The sequence below is a fragment of the Hermetia illucens genome, chromosome 4 (assembly GCF_905115235.1).
Source record: "Hermetia illucens chromosome 4, iHerIll2.2.curated.20191125, whole genome shotgun sequence".
Taxonomy (NCBI): domain Eukaryota; kingdom Metazoa; phylum Arthropoda; class Insecta; order Diptera; family Stratiomyidae; genus Hermetia; species Hermetia illucens.
Window position 1 is genome coordinate 150,659,992 of NC_051852.1, and position 12,081 is coordinate 150,672,072.

General features: G+C 44.0%; 1 pseudogene; it reads right to left on the minus strand.

The window, feature by feature from the left end:
- Nucleotides 1–1,779: 1,779 nt before the first annotated feature.
- Nucleotides 1,780–2,720, minus strand: LOC119654869 (annotated as a pseudogene).
- Between the last annotated feature and the right edge of the window lie 9,361 nt (nt 2,721–12,081).

The window sequence follows — 12,081 nt, forward strand, 5'->3', positions numbered from 1 at the left end:
AAAGCGGAACGGACGCGTGACTTAGTTACGCTGGTGTAAACCGGAGCCCCAATCGCGAAGTAATACTTCACGGTGGTAATGCGGGGATATGGGCAGAGAAGTGAGGGTGGTTTTAGTGGATGAGAATCCCACCCACTGCTGCAATCTGAGGCAGCAGCGTTATTCACCTCCACCCATAAACAAGTCGGGAAACCGGAAGCTGGGCGCTTCAGGTATGAAAGGTTTTGTTTGTTTCTCGTCTGAGTATATTTGAGTGTAGAACTATCCCATTTGTACGTAGCCCGTTAAGAATATGCATTTAGCATATCAGATTTAGTACTTCGGGTTGTAAATTTACACGGTAAGGCAACTTTGAGCTACTGTAACTTTGCTACTAATAGTATGATTTTGATCAAACTTGGAGATAATATGCTTCATATTATATTTTATACTACCACCAACTTTTATAACTCTGCGATAAACTTAAGTGGGGTTTAACTCAATTTTCCCAAAAATACGGTAATATACTATTATTAACTTAATTTGAACAGATATCGATATGGAGAGTATTTTGAGGCCTGGTTACCGTATAGAGGCAGCTTCATGATTTTTTTCAGATTTTCGGTTAGGTAGTTTCTGAGAATGGCTCCGTTAAAGAAATCATTACTTTCTACCCCTCCCACTCCCTGCCTTTTTAACAAATCTCAAAACTAAAACCGGCTTCGAAAAGCAATAATCGAGATCTTTCATTTGATACCCCACATGACTATCTGACGCCTAAATCTCAACGTAGGAGGATATTACTCACTGCATGTCTGGGGGTCCACAGTTCCCACCTTCTCACCAAATTTCGTATCAATAGGTATAGCCGTTTTTGAGAAAAGTGCCTGTGACAGACAAACAGACAGACAGATAGACAGACAGATGGTGGGCCCACTACTGTGGAACATCATGTACAACGATGTACTTAATCTTCCCCTTCCGGAGGAAGCCACAGTGGTGGGTTACGCTGACGACATAGCACTGGTTGCTGTCGCAAAGCATCTCGAAGATGCTGAGTTGTACTCAAGCGAGGTAATCAGTGCTGTCAAATGCTGGTTAGAGAGCTCTGGTCTGACGCTTGCGGAGGAAAAAACAGAAGCGGTCCTCATCACGAAGCGCCGGAAGAGAAATTACGCCTATGTTAGAATCGGGAATCATATCATCACTTCCAAGTCGACCATCAAATACTTAGGGGTGGCGATAGACAGGAAGCTCAGCTATAAGCAACACGTACAGTATGTTTGTGTTAAATCATCCACTGCCAGTATGGCCCTGGCGAGGATGATGCCGAACGTGGGAGGGCCACGGCATACCTCTAGGTTGTTTATAGCCAGGGTGGTGACCTCAATCATGCTCTATGCGACCCCAGTTTAGAGCGAGGCATTGCGGATGTCAGTTAACACTAGCAAACTGAATGCAGTCTACAGGAGGACAGCTCTGAGGGTATGCTCTGCTTTCAGGACTGTCTCAGATGATGCAGCATTCGTCATCTCTGGAATGATGCCGATTGACATCTTGGCAGATGAGATGGTGAATATATACCATGCGAAGCCAATCTGTCCCTTATTGCAGACGAAGAACGCTGAGAGGGAGAGATCCATAAATAGATGGCAAGAGCGGTTTTACCTTAAAAAAGGCTATAATGACTCTTCTCTTTTCCTTTTTCAAACGCTAGCTTCCGTTAAGTTAGTACATTGTATATTATTTTCTGCATTCGTGACTGCAAGAAACGCATAGTAGTCTATAAATTTTACTAGATTATTGCTTCAATTTATTTATTCAAATTTTTCAGCACTTGTACATTGCCTTGATTTTTGCAATATCTCCAGCACTCAAATGTTGTCCCATTCCGATCACATTTTGGTAGGCAGGATCTTTTGTAATTATAGTTTTTTCACCATTCATTGAGAAGGCAGTATCATGATAATGCATAATGCTCTCGTAATCATATTGGACACCAAAATCAGTGATTTGGTTTTCATCGTACTTATCGTAGCTGAATTTATATTCCTCTTCAATGTTTTCCTACTGAATTTTCACATAATCGTCCCGATTGGTAGCACTTTGTTGATGAAAGAAACCAAGAGCGTGTAAGACTTCATGCACTACAACGTAGTGATATACGCATCCAGGAATCTCTAGATTTACTCGTTGGCCTCCTCCAATCATGCCGACATATGCCGAACATCCTGGCTTCTCATACTATGGAATGAAGATCAAATTTAATATTACCAAATTGAAAGTGAGGCGATCACCAAGGTTAGGTTCTAAAAATACCTTGATATGAATGTAATTTGGTTGGTCTGTCCTTGGGACGAATCTTATGCATGTAGCTCCTTGAATTTCATTAAGTCCTCCGATGATGATATTTTTCTGTGCATTCGCTGAAATGAGACATTTTGAATATTTGTCCTGCAAGGACATTTTCAAAACAGCAACTTACTGTATTCTGAACTAATTTCATAGTAGACAGTGTTATTAGTCCATCGCCAAGGTAGATAAGTGATGCCATTCCTCATGTTGAAACCATCCGGGAAAAGCATATCTCCTTCGAAGTAGTTACCCTTCTCGTATAGTTTTTGAGTGGCCCTAGCTTCTCGGTCACTCATCCTGTTTGATGGTGAGCTCGTAACCACCGCTGCCAATAACATAAAAATTCCGATTTTACACCACATTCTGAACTATTCGGATAGCCAGAAAAAAACCCAACTAACTGCTCTCTCCTAGGTGGACCTGTATAAATACAGCCAACCTAATCTAAGCTTATCAATGATTATAAATTAAAATTGCATTAATTTGGGATAAATTTGTTCAAACTGCGATGATCAATCAATTAATTGTTTAGTAGGTATGATAGGTAGGTATGATATGGTCTGATTTCCTTGATATTTTAGCTGCCCAATTTTTAGGTAGATTTGTTTATTTATTTATAATTTATAACTAAATCAATTTCTTAGAATCCATAAAAGTATAATACCATTGACGCAGGAAGTTTATTCCCAGATTTTTTTAACTTTTGCCTTTCCTAGCGCTGTATCTAACTATCATACATAATATGCACATATATATTTTGGTTGATAAGCTAATTCTTCGTTATTTGCAATATTAAGAGAGGTGTTCTTGGACTTTAACTCATAGCTTACGTTGAATTTATCAATGGGAGTATTGATGGTGTCGTTACATATTGAGCCGTCGCACACACTGTATGGTCAGGCGTTCTGAGTTTTACTCTTTTTGTAATAGGGACTTCCTGATATAATAATCTACACTGTCGACGGTCAGACTGCGGTGGTCAATGAGAACTCTTGCACTCAGGGCTTTGTATTTTCCGCGGCTTATCGTTAGAAGCGGTTGGCATGTTGCTGTTGATGAAGAGCGGCGGGGATTTTTAACTTATAGGCCATGGACCGCAAACGAAATAAGCGGGGCCGAGACCATCTGATCGAGGGACAGTTGATGAGCTGGACTGGAGTCTTAAATTTGTGAGCGAGTCTCGGATGGCGTCGTTGTGCCACCAGAAAAGCAACTTCATCATCATCAACGGCGCAACAACCGGTATCTGGTCTAGGCCTGCCTTACTAAGGAACTTCAGACATCCCGGTTTTGCACCGAGGTCCATCAATTCGATATCCCTAACAGCTGTCTGGCGTCCTGACCTACGCCATCGCTCCATCTTAGGCAGGGTCTGCCTCGTCTTCTTTTTCTACCATAGATATTGCCCTTATAGACTTTCCGGGTGGGATCATCTTCATCCATACGGATTAAGTGACCCGCCCACCGTAACCTATTGAGCCGGATTTTATCCACAACCGGACGGTCATGGTATCGCTTATAGATTTCGTCATTGTGTAGGCTACGGAATCGTCCACCCTCACGTAGGGGGCTAAAAATTCTTCGGAGCATTCTTCTCTCGAACGCGGCCAATAGTTCGCAATTTTTCTTATTAAGAACCCAAGTTTCCGAGGAATACATGAAGACTGGCAAGATCATAGTCTTGTACAGTAAGAGCTTTGACCCTATGGTGAGACGTTTCGAACGGAACAGTCTTTGTAAGCTGAAATAGGCTCTGTTGGCTGACAACAACCGTGCGGGGATTTCATCATCGTAGCTGTTTTCGGTTGTGATTTTCGACCCTAGATAGGAGAAATTATCAACGGTCTCAAAGTTGTATTCTTCTATCTTTATTCTTCCCGTTTGACCAGTGCGGTTTGATGTTGTTGGTTGGTTGGTTTTCGGTGCTGACGTTGCCACCATATATTTTGTCTTGCCTTAATTGATGTGCAGCCCAACATCTCGCGCCTATCACCGCCTGCTCGATCTGGACGAAGGCAGTTTGTACGTCTCGGGTCGTTCTTCCCATGATGTCGATATCGTCAGCATAGGCCAGTAGTTGGGTGGACTTGAAGAGGATCGTACCTCTTGCATTTACCTCAGCGTCACGGATCACTTTCTCGAGGGCCAGGTTAAAGAGGACGCATGATAGGGCATCCTCTTGTCATAGACCGTTGGTGATGTCGAATGGTGTTGATAGTGATCCTGCTGCTTTTATCTGGCCTCGCACATTGGTCACGGTCAGCCTAGTCAGTCTTATTAATTTCGTCGGGATACCGAATTCTCTCATGGCCGTGTACAGTTTTACCTTGGCTATGCTATCATAGGCGGCTTTAAAGTCGATGAAGAGATGGTGCAATTGTTGTCCATATTGCAACAGTTTTTCCATCGCTTGCCGCAGAGAGCAAATCTGATCTGTTGCTGATTTGCCTGGAGTGAAGCCTGTTTGGTATGGGCCAATGATGTTCTGGGCGTATGGGGCTATCCGGCCTAGCAAGATAGCGGAAAATATCTTATAGGTGGTACTCAACAACGTGATACCTCTATAATTGCTGCACTGTATGATATCTCCCTTTTTATGTATGAGACAGGTAATGCCTCGTTGCCAATCGTCAGGCATTGATTCGCTGTCTCATACCTTGAGCACAAGTTGATGAACCACTTGGTGTAACTGTTCGGCTCCATATTTAACCAATTCGACTGTAACTCCATGTTGCTGTTGACGCAGAGCAGGCATGGATTTTTAAGTTTAAGTCCAAGCGAAATTAGCAGGTCCCATACCGGCTGATCGAGGGACAGCTGATGAGCTGGACCGGAGTCTTCAATTGTAAGCGAGTCTGGCACAGCGTCGTTGTACCATCAGAAAAGGAACGTGCCCGGCTGAAAATTTGTAATTTTGTGAAAATAAATGTGTGAGTCAATATGGGGGGGGGGATCGTTCATATTTAATGCATAAACTAGATTGGAACCAAGTTTAGGGAAATCATCCCCCATGAATATGAATTATATGATCCGAGGGAGGCCATTGAAGGGAATTTGCGTGCCCTGCAATTTGATGGGTCCGTATTGATTTATTTCTTCTGATTTTGCTGGTAACGTAAAGAGTTCCGCACATCTACGTTAGCGAAAAGTAAAAGTACCGATATGTGTGTGTGTGTTTGAGATGGGGGAGAGGCATAGCCTCAGCACTCAGACCCCAATAGTCTATTATTCTCGAACCCCCCCCCCCCCCCCCCCTAACGGAATATCCCGGATTAGTTTAAATATCGCAGGATTTCCGTTAGTGGATGTGAAACTACCAGTATTAGCCAATGCTATTGACACCCCAATTGCTGGTTCTGGTCTGGGCATGGGGGAAATTAAACCCCCTTTTGCGAAAGTATCCGAGACTTCATTTCCGTCCACACCACAATGACCGGGTACCCAGAGTAGTTTCACCGTAGTGAATCTAGAAACAGAGTTCAATTGATTTCTACATTCCTGAACGATTTTGGTTATGACCGAAAGACTGCTAAACGCCCTCACTGCATCATAACTATCGCTACAGATTGTGATGCGCCTGCTCTTCAACGGCTCGTCGATCATCCACGTTGTGGTTCATCTTGACCTCCACATATTTGTTCCAAAAAAACTTCTCGTCTAGAATAACTCTGAGATATTTTACTTCTTCCTGCAATCCATCCTGCCAGGCGCTTCGAACTGTTCAAATGATAGTATAGCAGCTACCTTTTCATTGATAACAACCGATTCCACTTCGTGTTGAAAAGTTTGGAGACAATGCCAATTCTCTTTCTCCCACTCTCCCACTTTTGAGATCTGTTCTCCGGGATGGTGTACTTCCAAGAGAGTCTGTATAAACTCAGTTCTGGAGTTCGTGAAAGTACCATCCGGTCTTCTCACAGAGTCTAACCTGGCCGACTCATCCTTGTTAAGGACTTTGCACAACCTGGAAGCCCCCTTTCATCTTCCAGTTCCTCACAGTATGCTGTGGAAAAGTTCCGTCTCGAACATTTTACGAGCCTCTCATATTCACGTTGTCAGTTCCGGAAGTTTAACAGTCTTCATCCTTATTGCTTTTCTAAGCACGATTTGAAGTCGTCTGATTAATTTCCTAAGTATTTGCAGTTGTTGTTTCCACCATGCAACCGTTTTCCCGCGTTGGCTTCGAGAAATAGGACAAACCTCTTCAAAGCACTCTAAAAGTGTGCGATTCAGAGTTTCCACTTGATCTACTATCGCCGGAGACGCGAAAGGAGTCCTTAGTATCCTAGGGAACTCCATTTTGTCGCCAAGAAGTTGACTGAACTTTATCCAATTCGTTTTCGAAGGATTTCGTCTTTGTATTACAGACTGTTTGCCAGCATTTGTCTTTTCCCAGGACAATCTGACGTTTTAACTCTTCTTAACTTTCTCAGTACATTTCTTTAAATTTACTAATTCCCTTCCCGACATTGATTTATATCTTCTTTTTCTTCTTCTTTTTCTTCAGCCTTTGTCCCGTTCACAAGCGGGGTCGGCTCGTCGTGATCGGCTTCGTCATTTGGCTCTATCGAATGCCTGATCTGGGTGCAATCTCGAGGCTTTCAAATCCCCATCCAGCGTATCAAGCCACCGTTGCTTAGGTCTGCCGTTTGGTCGTTTACCATCGACTTCGATGTTCAGACCAATCTTTGCAATTGAATTCTCGTTTGCACGAATTGCGTGACCATACCATCGAAGACGCCTCTCTCGCAACTTTTCCACGATCGGTGCAACCCCATAACGATCGCGGATATCCTCATTTCGGATGTGATCTAAACGTGTGACGCCACTAGTCCAACGTAGCATCTTCGTCTCCATTACCGCAAGACGCCGTTCATTGTCTTTTATGGTCGGCCAACACTCAGAACCATAGAGAGCGACTGGACGGACGACATTGCGGTAAATTTTAGATTTGAGACGTTCGTTGATACGTCGATCACAAAGGACACCAGTTGTAGAACGCCACTTCATCCAGGTTGCGTTAATGCCTGAAGCAATTTCGTAACGCAGCTCTCCATTGGCTGATAGCGTTGACCCGAGGTATTTAAATCGCTCAGTTCTGGGCAGATTACTGCCGCTGATAATCACTGTCAGCGGCATTAATGCCTGTTTCATGGGGATCGGTCGTTTGTTTAAATTCAATCTGAGACCGTGTTGCATGAGGCGATCATTCTATTTTTGAACAAGTTGCTCGAGATCATTTTTGCTATCAGATGCTAGGAAAACATCACCTGCATAAAGCAGTGTGTAGGGCGCTGGACGTTGGATATCCCGTGTGACGGTGTCCATAACAAGGACAAAGAGGAGTCGTGAGAGGGCATTTCCTTGATAAACTCCAACAGAGACACGAAGCGGTTTTGATACACCCGCCATACTTCGAACTTTACTTTTCGGATCGTGGTAGAGCAATTGAACCCAGTGCACGAGTTCTTCTGGCACGAAGTGTTGTCGTAAAGCATACCAGATGAGTTCGTGTGGTACACGGTCAAACGCTTTCTCTAGATCCAGAAAGGCAATGTAAAGAGGGCGATGCTTCTCACGGTATTTTTCCATGAGTAACCGCGCAGCGTGTATTGCGTCAGTAGTTCCGCAGTTCTTGACAAATCGGGTTTGATTCACGGTTATTTCAACGATTTCGCGAATACGGTTTTGAAGAATGCGTTCAAAAATCTTCATGGTATGGGAAAGTAACCGGATCGGACGGTAATTTGAACATTCTGCTGGGCTACCTTTCTTTTTCCATATTGGGTCCCAGCTCTTCGCTTTCCAGAGCTTAGATGCGATGTCGTCAGGTCCTGTTGCTTTCCCCGATTTCATTTGTTTTATTGCCTCCTCGACTTCAGTTGCGCTGACTGGTGGAACTGCTCCAAATGTCGGCAATGATTGTGGAAGTGGAGGATGAGCAAATTCTTCAGTTGAAATCTGCTCGAAGTATTCTCGCCATCTATCCTTTGCGGCTCGACGGTTGGTAAGCAAAGTACCGTTCTTGTCATTAACACAACAGAAGTGTTCGATATCCTGTGTGCGTTCATCACGGCTTTTAGCAAGTCGATACAGATCTCTCTCGCCATCCCGAGTGTCCAGTTTATCGTAAAGATTTTTGAAATGGTTCGCTCGGGTGACAGCGACCGCTTTCTTTGCTTCCCGGTTGGCATTCTTATAAATTTGCCAATTAGCAGGCGTTTTATCGTCGAGAAATTTGTGGTAGAGGCGTTTCTTTTCACGGACGTTCATTTCAACATCATCATTCCAAAGCCAAGTATCTCGGTTGATGTACCGCTTACCCGGCTTGGTGACCCCGAGGGTTGCAGAGGCCGCTTTGTGGATCGTGTCTTTCATTTGGTTCCGTGATTCTTCCACATTCGTAATGGTTGGCAATCGTATGAGTGAGACCGTTTCCTTTTTCTTCTCACCAAATCGCCACCATTTAATGCGCGGCGGGCCAGTGCGTTCCTCACGCCGTTTTATCGGTGGCTTCATTTGCAGGACAGCAATCAACGGCCGATGTTGAGGTGCGATGGTCTCATAGGGAACGACTTTGCAATCAGTGACAGTGGTAAAATATTGGCGTCTTATGAGAATATAGTCGATTTGCGTTTTATTGTTCCCACTATAAAATGTGGGAAGATGAGACAATCGTTTGATGAACCATGTATTCATAAGTACAAGGTCATGGGTGTCCGCAAAATCGATTATACGTTCGCCACCTTCATTGCGCGCTCCGAACCCCTTTCCCCCATGGCACCTGTTACCGTCTGCCTTTTCACACACATGACCATTAAGCTCGCCGGCAATGACTATGTAATCGTCAGCAGCCACGTGACAAGTCTTTTCATCGAGAAATTGCCAGAAGGCATCTTTCTCGGCATCAGGTCGGCCTGTCTGTGGTGCATACGCGGTGAAGAAGTGAATAGTGCGATCAGCTGATATAATGGTGACCTTCGTCAGCTGATCATCAAATCGTTCGACTTCTTTAATGGCATCACGGAAACCCTCTGAGATGGCAATGCCAACACCATATTGAGTGTGTGGGTTACCAAAATAGAGAAGTTTGTAGCCATTTTTACCGCGTTCGCGTTCAATGTCGCAGCTTTTGGAACCAGACCATCGGGTTTCTTGCAGAGCGCAGATGTCAATGCACCTTTTCCGAAGGGCTCTTGCGAGTTCCTCCGTCTTTCCAGTTAAGGTACCAACATTTAGCGTGCAGACCCGTATTTGTTTTGTTCGTTGTGTGCGGACTAACTTGCTTACGTCCTGACGCCGTCCATGCGTCAAGAACCCTTGCCCATTTCTCGAGAGGACCGGGGCCCGTCCTGCCGCGTCGAATGAGGTGGACGCCCTAGCATTTCTCCGAGGGCTGTGACTTAATCCGATCATCATGTTTGTAACGACATTCTATGCATTTTCTTGGTCGACCTGTCGCGGGGCCTGCCACCAAGAGAGATCAGGTAGGATTTAGCATAGTAGAATAACTCCAACTATACTCTATTTATCTCTTTCCCTGATCTCAGCATTTTATTTTTGTGTTACTGAGGATAGTACAGAGTACGTTGCCTCAAACCCTCCTCCTTTACCTGGGCTTGGGACCAGCATATTATGTTAATAGCATGGCGGAGTTGACATTGATTTATATCCAACATTTAATATTTAAAATAATTATTTAATTTATTTAAAATAAAAACCTAATAATTGGTACCTTTCTCCTAAACCTTAAAATCCATCGCCATTTAAAAATTTAAGTTTTCACGTAATACTAATTCCCTAATATGCATCGCTGACTTTTTTGCTTGCATATAAATTTGCCCAGGCTATATATTGTCGGATGCAAGCGACGAAGGTCCAGAGGGTTTAACGTGAGTACCTACCGTGTAGGTATAATCCCATGGTCCTCTTCGGACACGGATCGGAGACTACAATTAGAGCCCCGCCATGACTGGCTCATACTGAGTGGAGGCTCAGTATTCATACCAGTAGATGCGAGGCTTATCTAACACCTCTAGCGCAATTAAGGGCTACTGCGTCCAAGTTGTACAGCACAACAGCTCGCTTGAGCCAAGAGGAACTCTTCCCCCGATATGGGCACAACCGCTATGAAACTCCCACAAGGGGCCAACCGCAAATAATCGGGCCGAAGGCGCATCTTCCATGAATTCTCCTCTCCGTATGCGGTCGGAAGAGCATTCTGGTTCCCATGGTACCAGATAACTTCCAGTGACGCTTGGCGGCAAAAGCCACTTCGGATGAGTCCCCCCTACAGACTCGGGTCTAATCGTCCTCCTCGAGTAAATGGAGACGGGAATCCCCAACGAGCTGACAAGAATCAGCTCAGGGCGAGCATTCGCTCGTTGTAGGTAATTTGTAACGAGACAGTTTGAGATGGGGGTCAGTAGAAACAATAATTAACGGAACCCTAACCGGCTGATTAGATTGGGAAATTGATTAGCTGGATTCGGGGAAAGATCATTTTACTTGGACTGAGGGTTGGATTCTGGATTTTAATATTATATATTTCCTAAATCATTTTCTATATTCTTCATCTTTAATTTTTGAAAATTGGTCCTTCAGAATTAGTTTAATTATAATAAGATGAAGAGAAACTTAAGCGTTATTTTGAGCATTTCTCTTCTCTCTTCTTGTTATCCTCTTTAGTACTCACACACTAACAAAGGGGGCATCCTCCAATATGATGGTCTGACGATACCAAAGTAGGACGGAAACCTCAGAGTAGTTTTACGGCTCCACGTGCGCGAGACGTTATTTTTTTTATTTTCATTTTTCAGGTTTATCTCGCTAATTGCTCATCCGATAGGCTCGTCGAATTTTCAGGTTTAGGACCCACACATTGGTACATGACACGTAAAGTTTTGTATAATAATATGTGAGGGATGAAAGTGTTCCGTTCCCACATACCCGAGCCTGGCTAGCACAGAGGCAAGCAAGCACATGATGGCGGAACACTTCAAAGGAGCTTCAATATTTGTGTGCCGATGCATGGTGTCCCCAGTGCTGTAACAGATATATAATTTTGTTGTAGACTGAGCCTCCTCATGAATTTGAAGAACCTTGATACCCATCGAGAAGTTTATCCTTCCTTTTTTTGATAAATTTCTATTCTTTCAGTCACGTCTAATTTCCTTGTATCTCTTATGCAGTTCACCGACCTTACGTTCTTCCTGGAAATCCTGTGTTTCTTTTGGACGACCTTTGATCTGATCCGTCAATTCTGCTTCCTTTAGGCGTTCCCTAAAATGTATTTCCAGATTCCCTCTGGTTTATCTGATGTCAGCGCAAGAAATTTTGTGTACCCCAGACTTTCCATTTCATCGATTGGATCTTTGATCGATCCTGCTGAAGACGACATCCAAGCCATATCTCTCTCCCCCGTCTGGGCTGTTGATTCGGAGTTAGCTTGGTGAGCGCTTGCCGCTGGAGCGTCCCTTTCCATTTGTTAATCAAGTGTTGATGGTATAGCCGGAATAAACATTCAATTTGGCGACCTCAAAAATATGCTTCGTTTTTTTCATCACTCCCTCCGAGGTAATGGGAAGAGATAGCATCCGGTGAATCATGTGGCTAAAAGAGGCGGCTTTGTGCTGATAAGTGTGGTTCTTAGGGCTGAGGATAACTTATTTCTAGATCTAGATTTCCAGGTCTTCTTTCTTTTGCTTCTTCTTCAACAGTACCTCCGGGAAAGTTACTTGACCTTCT